This window comes from Salmo trutta, chromosome 21 (assembly GCF_901001165.1).
Source record: "Salmo trutta chromosome 21, fSalTru1.1, whole genome shotgun sequence".
Classification (NCBI taxonomy): domain Eukaryota; kingdom Metazoa; phylum Chordata; class Actinopteri; order Salmoniformes; family Salmonidae; genus Salmo; species Salmo trutta.
Window position 1 is genome coordinate 2,277,081 of NC_042977.1, and position 9,016 is coordinate 2,286,096.

A 9,016-nucleotide genomic window follows, 5' to 3' on the forward strand; every position below is an offset into this window, starting at 1 on the left:
CTGGTCAGATGAAACCAAAATCAAACCAAAATCAAACTTTTTGGCAACAATGCAAAACGTTATGTTTGGCGTAAAAGCAACACAGCCCATCACCCTGAATACACCATCCCCACTGTCAAACATGGTGGTGGCAGCATCATGGTTTGGGCCTGCTTTTCTTCAGCAGGGGCATTGAAGATATTTAAAATTGATGGGAAGATGGATGGAGCCAAATACAGGACCATTCTGGAAGAAAACCTGATGGAGTCTGCAAAAGACCTGAGACTGGGACGGAGATTTGTCTTCCAACAAGACAATGATCCAAAACATAAAGCAAAATCTACAATGGAATGGTTCACAAATAAACATATCCAGGTGTTAGAATGGCCAAGTCAAAGTCCAGACCTGAATCCAATCGAGAATCTGTGGAAAGAACTGAAAACTGCTGTTCACAAACGCTCTCCATCCAACCTCACTGAGCTCGAGCTGTTTTGCAAGGAGGAATGGGCAAAAATTTCAGTCTCTCGATGTGCAAAACTGATAGAGACATACCCCAAGCGACTTACAGCTGTAATCGCAGCAAAAGGTGGCGCTACAAAGTATTAACATAAGGGGGCTGAATAATTTTGCACGCCCAATTTTTCAGTTTTTTATTTGTTAAAAAAGTTTGAAATATCCAATAAATTTTATTCCACTTCATGATTGTGTCCCACTTGTTGTTGATTCTTCACAAAAAAATACAGTTTTATATCTTTATGTTTGAAGCCTGAAATGTGGCAAAAGGTTGAAAAGTTCAAGTGGGCCGAATACTTTCGCAAGGCACTGTACATCCACAGGTACACATCCAATTGACTCAAATTATGTCAAATAGCATATCAGAAGCTTCTTGTAATAAGCCTGTGTGTAGCTGGTGTAGAGGAGTCAGGCGCAGGACAGCAGATATGAGTAATAAACGTCATTTACTCAAAGGATCAATAATACAACGCAATAATCTAGCCCAAAATAACGGACCGTATTACATACAAACAATCACTCACAAACAAATATGGGGGAACAGAGGGTTAAATAATGAACAAGTAATTGGGAGAGTGAAACCAGGTGTGTAAGACAAGGACAAAACAAATGGAAAATGAAAAGTGGATCGGCGATGGCTTGAAGGCCGGTGACGTCGACAGCCGAACGCCGCCCGAACAAGGAGAGGGACCGACTTCGGCGGAAGTTGTGACACTTCTAAAGCCATGACATCATTTTCTGGAATTTTCCAAGCTGTTTAAAGGCACAGTCAACTTAGTGTATGTAAACTTCTGACCCACTGGAATTGTGATACAGTGAATTATAAGTGAAATAATCTGTCTGCAAACAATTGTTGAAAAAATTACTTGTGTCATGCAGAAAGTAGATGTCCTAACCGACTTGCCAAAACTATAGCTTGTTAACAAGAAATTTGTGGAGTGTTTGAAAAACGAGTTCTAATGACTCCAACCTAAGCGTTTCTAAACTTGCGACTTCAACTGTGTACATATAGTACCAGTCAAATGTTTGGACACACCTACTCATTCAAGGGTTTTTCTTTATTTTTACCATTTTTACTAGGATAATAGTGAAGACATCAAAACTATGAAATAACACATATGGAATCATGTAGTAACCAAAAAAGTATTAACTTCTCTAGGGTAGGGGGCAGTATTTGCACGGCCGGATAAAAAACGTACCCGATTTAATCTGGTTATTACTACTGCCCAGAAACTAGAATATGCATATAATGTTTGATTTGGATAGAAAACACCCTAAAGTTTCTAAAACTGTTTGAATGGTGTCTGTGAGTATAACAGAACTCATATGGCAGGCAAAAACCTGAGAAGATTCCAAACAGGAAGTGCCCTCTCTGACCATTTCTTGGCCTTCTACACTCTCTTTATTGAAAACTGAGGATCTCTGCTGTAACGTGACACTTCCTACGGCTCCCATAGGCTCTCAGAAGGCGGCAGAACGTTGAATGATGACTTTGCAGGCCATGGCTGAAAAACAGTAGTGCATTTGCTAAGTGGTCGATCAGAGAACAATGAGAACAATGAGACTGGTGCGCGCGTGCAGTTGAAGAGTCCATTTTAGATTTTTAGTCTTTGAACGAAAACAGGGTTTCCCGGTCGGAAAATTATCGCTTTTTTACGAGAAAAATCGCATAAAAATTGATTTTAAACAGCGTTTGACATGCTTCGAAGTAGGGTAATGGAATATTTAGAAATGTTTTGTTACGATACGCGCCGGCGCGTCACCCTTCGTTACCCTAAGGATAGTGTCTTGAACGCAAGAACAAAGCAGAGGATATTTGAATATAACTATGGACTATTTTGAACCAAACCAACAATTGTTATTGAAGTAGAAGTCCTGGGAGTGCATTCTGACGAAGAACAGCAAAGGTAATCCAATTTTTCTTATAGTAAATCGGAGTTTGGTGAGGGCCAAACTTGGTGGATGTCAAAATAGCTAGCCCTGTGATACCGGGCTATCTACTTAGAATATTGCAAAATGTGCTTTCACCGAAAAGCTATTTTAAAATCGGACATATTGAGTGCATAGAGGAGTTCTGTATCTATAATTCTTAAAATAATTGTTATGCTTTTTGTGAACGTTAATCGTGAGTAAATTAGTAAATTGTTAGTAAATTCGCCGGAAGTTTGCGGGGGGTATGCTAGTTCAGAACGTCACATGCTAATGTAAAAAGCTGGTTTTTGATATAAATATGGACTTGATTGAACAAAACATGCATGTATTGTATAACATAATGTCCTAGGAGTGTCATCTGATGAAGATCATCAAAGGTTAGTGCTGCATTTAGCTGTGGTTTGGGTTTATGTGACATATATGCTTGCTTGGAAAATGGCTGTGTGACTATTTGTGTCTATTTACTCTCCTAACATAATCTAATGTTTTGCTTTCGCTGTAAAGCCTTTTGAAATCTGACAATGTGGTTAGATTAACGAGAGTCTTATCTTTAAAATGGTGTAAAATAGTTGATTGTTTGAGAAAATTGCATTGTGGTATTTTAGTTGGTTTTGTATTTTGCGCCGTGCGATGCCATTGGCTGTTGTCAGGCAGAACGGGGTTCCGCTAGCAGAACGTCTGTCCTCAACAGGTTAAAGTCCTGAGGAGACTGAACGAGGTGAGTTACAGGTTACAGCTTCCCCCCGATTACCGTATTAACCCCTCGTTCCATGTGTCTCTCCTCAGGCCGGTGGTGGCTGGCCCACTCCAGGAGTCTGAGGTTCCTCCGCCCCCTCTGGACATCGAGGGGGCCCCGGCATACTCCGTTTGTTCCATACTGGATTCGAGGTGTCGGGCGAGGGGCCTTCAGTATCTCGTGGACTGGGAGGGGTATGGTCTGGAGGAGAGATGCTGGATTCCGGTGGAGGACGTGTTGGACCGTTCAATGCTGCAGGAGTTCCACCGTCTCCGTCCGGATTGCCCTGCGCCTCACCCTCCGGGTCGTCCCGAGGCCGGTGTCGGTGCGCTGCTGGAGCCGTGCGTCAAGGGGATACTGTCACTACTTCTGCCGAAGTCGGTTCCTCTCCTTGTTCGGGCGGTGTTCGGCGGTCGACGTCACCGGTCTTCTAGCCATCGCTGATCCATTTTTCATTTTCCATTTGGTTTGTCTTGTTTTCCCTCATTACATGTTGTGTATTTAACCCTCTGTTCCCCTCATGTCTTTGTGCGGAATTGTTTGTTGTAAGTGCTTGTGCACATTGTTGGCTGGTGCGCAACGGGTTTTGTACCCATACGTTGTTATTCTTTATGCCGTTGGTTTTGATAATTAAACTGCTCCGGTTATTACCCAGTTCTGCTCTCCTGCGTCTGACTTCTCTGCCACCAGTTACGCACCCCTTACAGACCCTCCATTACAAAGCTTGGCTTTGGTGTGGATTTAGGCATATACATTCATATAAATTGTTTTCCTCCATTGTATTCATCTTTTTCTTATTTCTATTGTGGATTGTGTTTCTGTGTGCCAATGGAAAGTCTACAAAACTATGAGCAAACCAACCTTTATATTGAATTAGGGATGCACGATATATCGGTGAACATATCGGAATATTAGCTTGTCTAGTTCAATGTCTAGTTTCAATGTCTAGTTCAACGCCCTGATGTGCAAAATTGCTGACAAAGCTGACGTGCATACCTATATAACGTAGTACATGACGTAATGATGCCACTTACTATTTTGCGCTATAGGTGCAACACAGCATTCCTAAACTAGCCCACAATGTCTGCTGTGTGGATCGAGCAGTCAAAAAGTCAAGCAGTCATTTGTAAGAGTAAAACAATTTCAGCGAGACAACTCAAAGGCGAAATACATTAAAGCTAAGAAAATGGAATTCATTGACCTTGACAATCCACAGTTCTCTGTCGTGGGTGATGTTGGCTTTCGCCGACTGGTCGAGCACCAGTACACACTACCAAGTGCGCTTTTTTTTCAGATGTTGCCCAACCGGAGTTACACAGTAATAGCGTCCGCTGCTATTAGCTTCACGACATACATACTATGGAACACCGTTTGGCTCTTTGCATGTCAAAAACGATACAGTAGCACTGTCAAAAAGTCTGCAAACAAGCAAACACCAGCCACGAACAATGTGTTTCCAATACCACGTTGGTAATAAAGCATAATTTGTTCGACCGCAACTTCTGAGGTAGCTAGCTTTAGCTTGGTGCCTAGCTAGCACCAATACAACCAGAATGAAAACAATGACCAGTAGAACCTGCAGTCATTTTCATTATTCTTAGCAATGATTTAGGAATCCTTGAGAGTAAGTATTAGCTAGGTTGCCACTGGTTGTTTGCCTATTGAACTTGAACTTCAGTTCATGAAAATAAATAGCTAGTCGGCAACTTAACCCTTGTTGCCCAAAGCTAACATATAAGCAGCCAGCTAGCTTCATCTGGCTAGTGAGGCTTGACAGCACCGGGTTATGTGTTGTGAAGCTAGCCACAATAAGGATTAGGCACAATAGTGGAATTTGTGGTTTGCCTTCAAAATAAAAGTATGTAATTGACAGTGATGCAAATGAATACAAATAGTAGAATAAGTGGCTAATCCTTATTGTGGCTAGCTTCACATAGATGGGTCCGACCACCATTAATCAAATAAGAACTGTCTTATAAATTAGGGTTATTTTAGATGACACCAAGCTATATAGTTAGCTATCTAACTATAGCTACTGAAACAGATATCGTGTTATTTGACATGCCAAATAATCTTTTTGACATACCCAAATGGCATTCCATGGAAAATCCTGGTTGAGAATGAAACGACTGAACAAATGAACAGCGAAACAGCACAGCAAGTAAGTGAAATAAATAGGTTTTGATTATGTTTTACTGGTAATGGGGACATGTGTAAATGCCAACAAATAACTTTTTGTTAAGTGTGGTGGTGTGTAACCTTTATTTAACTAGGCAAGTCCAGTTAAGAACAAATTCTTATTTACAATGACGGCCCAGACGACGCTGGGCCAATTGCTCGCCACACTATGGGACTCCCAATCACGGCCGGATGTGATACAGCCTGGATTCGAACCAGGGACTGTAGTGACGCCTCTTGCACTGATGCAGTGCCTTAGACCGCTGCATCCATGTGTGTGTGTTAACTATTTAACTGTACCAGAATGCTTAAAAGGCCGCTAAAATTGTAAATATCAGTTATCGGTATCTGTAACGGTCGTCTGAAGGTGAAGAAGTGGATCAAAGCGCAGCGTGGTAAGTGCTCATGATTATTTATTTTCAAGAAACACTCAAACAAAATAACAAAAGAGAAAAACGAAAACGCACAGGTCCGTCAGGCACATACGCTAAACAGAAAATAACCTCCCATAAAACTCTGGTGGAAAACAGGCTGCCTAAGTATGATTCCCAATCAGAGACAATGATAGACAGCTGCCTCTGATTGGGAACCACACCAGGCAGAAAAACAAAGAAATAGAAAACATAGATATTCCCACCCGAGTCACACCCTGACCTAACCAAACATAGAGAATAAATAAGATCTCTAAGGTCAGAGCGACATAAGATCTCTAAGGTCAGGGCGTGACAGTATCGGGTTTTGGGGCAAGGAAAATATCAGATATCGGTATCAGCCAAAAATGTAATATCGGTGCATGACTATATAGAATACCTGAAATTGGATTGTGATGATACCTATGAATGAATCCTGCACACAATGTGCTTATTTTGTATTTTATATCAGGAATAATATTTTATTTGATGTGTTTGAAATTGTTTGGTGAAATATGCATAAAAGCAGAGTAATTTCCCATAAGTCTACACTTTTTTGAATAGTTGTAGTTCCAATTTCTATGACATGATTTAGTGACGGCAAAGAAAATGTATTGATATCCTGAATTTTTAAAACACTGATTTACTTTCTGTTTTGTCTACTTGGACTCAAGAGATACAGATGTAGGATCTTAATTTGAACCAGTTTGCTACAGCAGGAAAATAATCCTGCAGCAAACCAGAAATGTAAATTATTATGTGGATTATAATTAATGGACATTTCTTTGCAGGGGTTGATCCAGTTTTGGTTAGGGCAAATCAAGTCTGACTTTAAAATCCTTTTTAAAGCTTGAATACATTACAAGTTAGCATTTTCTTCTGTGCAGGAAAATTCTCAGCAACAAAAGAGTGATCAAATTAAGATCCTACGTCTGTAAGTATGGTTGTTTTAATATTCTTGCTGGCAGTCATGTTATTTTGATTAATGCATTTGCAATTCTTACGGTATAATATAGTTTTGATGAATGTATTTATGTTTTGAGAAGGCAACTACATTTTGAAAATGCATTTATCGTTTTGCACAAGGCCAAAGACTTCTGTGTCTTGTGAACTCTTTTTGCTGCACGATTGAGAAACTGTAATAGCACATACTGTACTATAGAATTTTGCACTAAATTGCAATAGACTGTCCAATAAGAAATTTTTACGTAGTGTACTATAGTACGTACCATAGTTTACCATAGTATACCGTGGTGTGTACTATGGTAGGCCTACAAATAAATGTATTTGGGCTATGATAACTTATTTCTCTACTGTTCAATGACAATCATGTACAAAATGGATGTGTTGTACTGTAAATATGAACCTATTGAACAATCGGATGTGTCACAGTGGAAAGCTGGAAATCATTCCATGAATAAGATAATTTCATGTATGTAAATAAATCATGTTTAACACCCTCATACCCACATAAAAAATACTATAGTTTACTATAGAATACTACAATACTTACTTTAGAATAATTTAGTACACTGTAGTAAACTGCAGAATACTATACTACACACTGTGTAGATGCTCATATTTAATACAGGTATTAAAAAAAAGTAGAAGCGTTGAACCTATCTATTCAGACTCCTACATGTACCTACCTACTTACAAGTTATGGAAAATGTGCTCTTTTAATATTTGTCCATTAGGTTTCCTCAAGGAGAAAGCCCCGACCTCTATGTCAAAGATAATAAAACAAAATTACTAAAGTATGTACTGGCCGCTAAAACAACAGCATACTACAGTAACGTCTGCAAAAACAGGCATACTACAGTATACTACAGTAAAGTGTGCAACAATACTACATTGAATACTTTAGTATAATTTATCGATATCAGTGATTCAATGATACATTTCTTTATTATTGACATAAAAATTACATTAATATGGTAAAATGGCTTTCCATAATAGTACTGCCACAGCAGCATAACATTTGATTAATACTTGACATCATCATTAGTATTCGGTCTGGTTGGCTGATACAGGCAGCAGAGCGAGGCAGAAAGATATAGAGAGGAGCAGCTGCATCAACAACCCTCCAACTCAACTCCATTCCTTCTTCAGTCGGGAGTTGAACTCAAATCTCAACATCACACCTATAATAACACACCTTTACATGTTTATTACAATTTTAAAGGAAGCAAACTGTAGAAACACCTCAGGCATTTCCTAGTTTCATAATTCAAAAATATTTGCCTGATTTCAGTTGATATGACACACAAGCAATAAACAGCAATAAACAAGCAAAATAGATAATCATTGTACCATCTACACCTCTGAGAAATATTTTTTCAATAATCAAAAATCTATTTTTGATGGGTGAGGGTATTATTCAAACTGCTAAATGGACATTTAAAAATGACTCGAGATTTTCACGTGACCTTTGAATGTCTTTGCATTGTTTTTAATCCAGTTTGTATCCACACAGCGTTCAAACACTTGTGGGACTTGAATGTGACTTTCTCAAAGTCCCAACAAGAGGATTTGTCATCCCGGGTGATGTCTTCATCGTTTCAGACTGTCCTCTCTCCGTGACTAATTCACAAAGAGTTAGCATTTAAAAACTTACTGCAAAGAGGCTTGTCAGTCAGTGTTACAGCTGAGAAGCAGCCTTTTAAGTTAAGTTATTTCCAACTGTTCTTTTTAAAGAGACGGCAAACTCATTGCCCTCCTCTCATGTTCTAAATTTAGACCAATCACAGTGTTGGAGATTCAGATGAGAACAGAGACAAGATAGATCTAAACACACATTAACTGTACCTCAATTATCTGGCCCACCATATTTCTAAGTTGAAGACAGGGAAAGAGTCAGTCTAACTGTACATGTTGTGTACTTCAGGCACTTTAACATAATGGTTTCATTACAATTTTGCCAGAGTTATGAATCTCACTGGTTGATTCTCTGCATATACAGTGTTTACGGTTTAGAGTAAAATGTTTGCTGTTGATTGCTTAGAATACATGTGGACAGCCAGGAACACAGTGCTGAAAATGCTAATAGCAAATACCAGCTATAAAAATACAGAAACATATTAATAGATTTTCCGACATGGTGTGATCGACAAGCGGAGATTGCTAGATTGATTGTCTCTCAACCACTTTCCACTGAAATATTATTGCTTTATACGAGCTGATATCAATATATTGTCAACTGAAAAGTGGATTTTGAGTGCATATATTGAATGAATGAGTAAAGGCCATTACCCGGTTTTGACTTTTC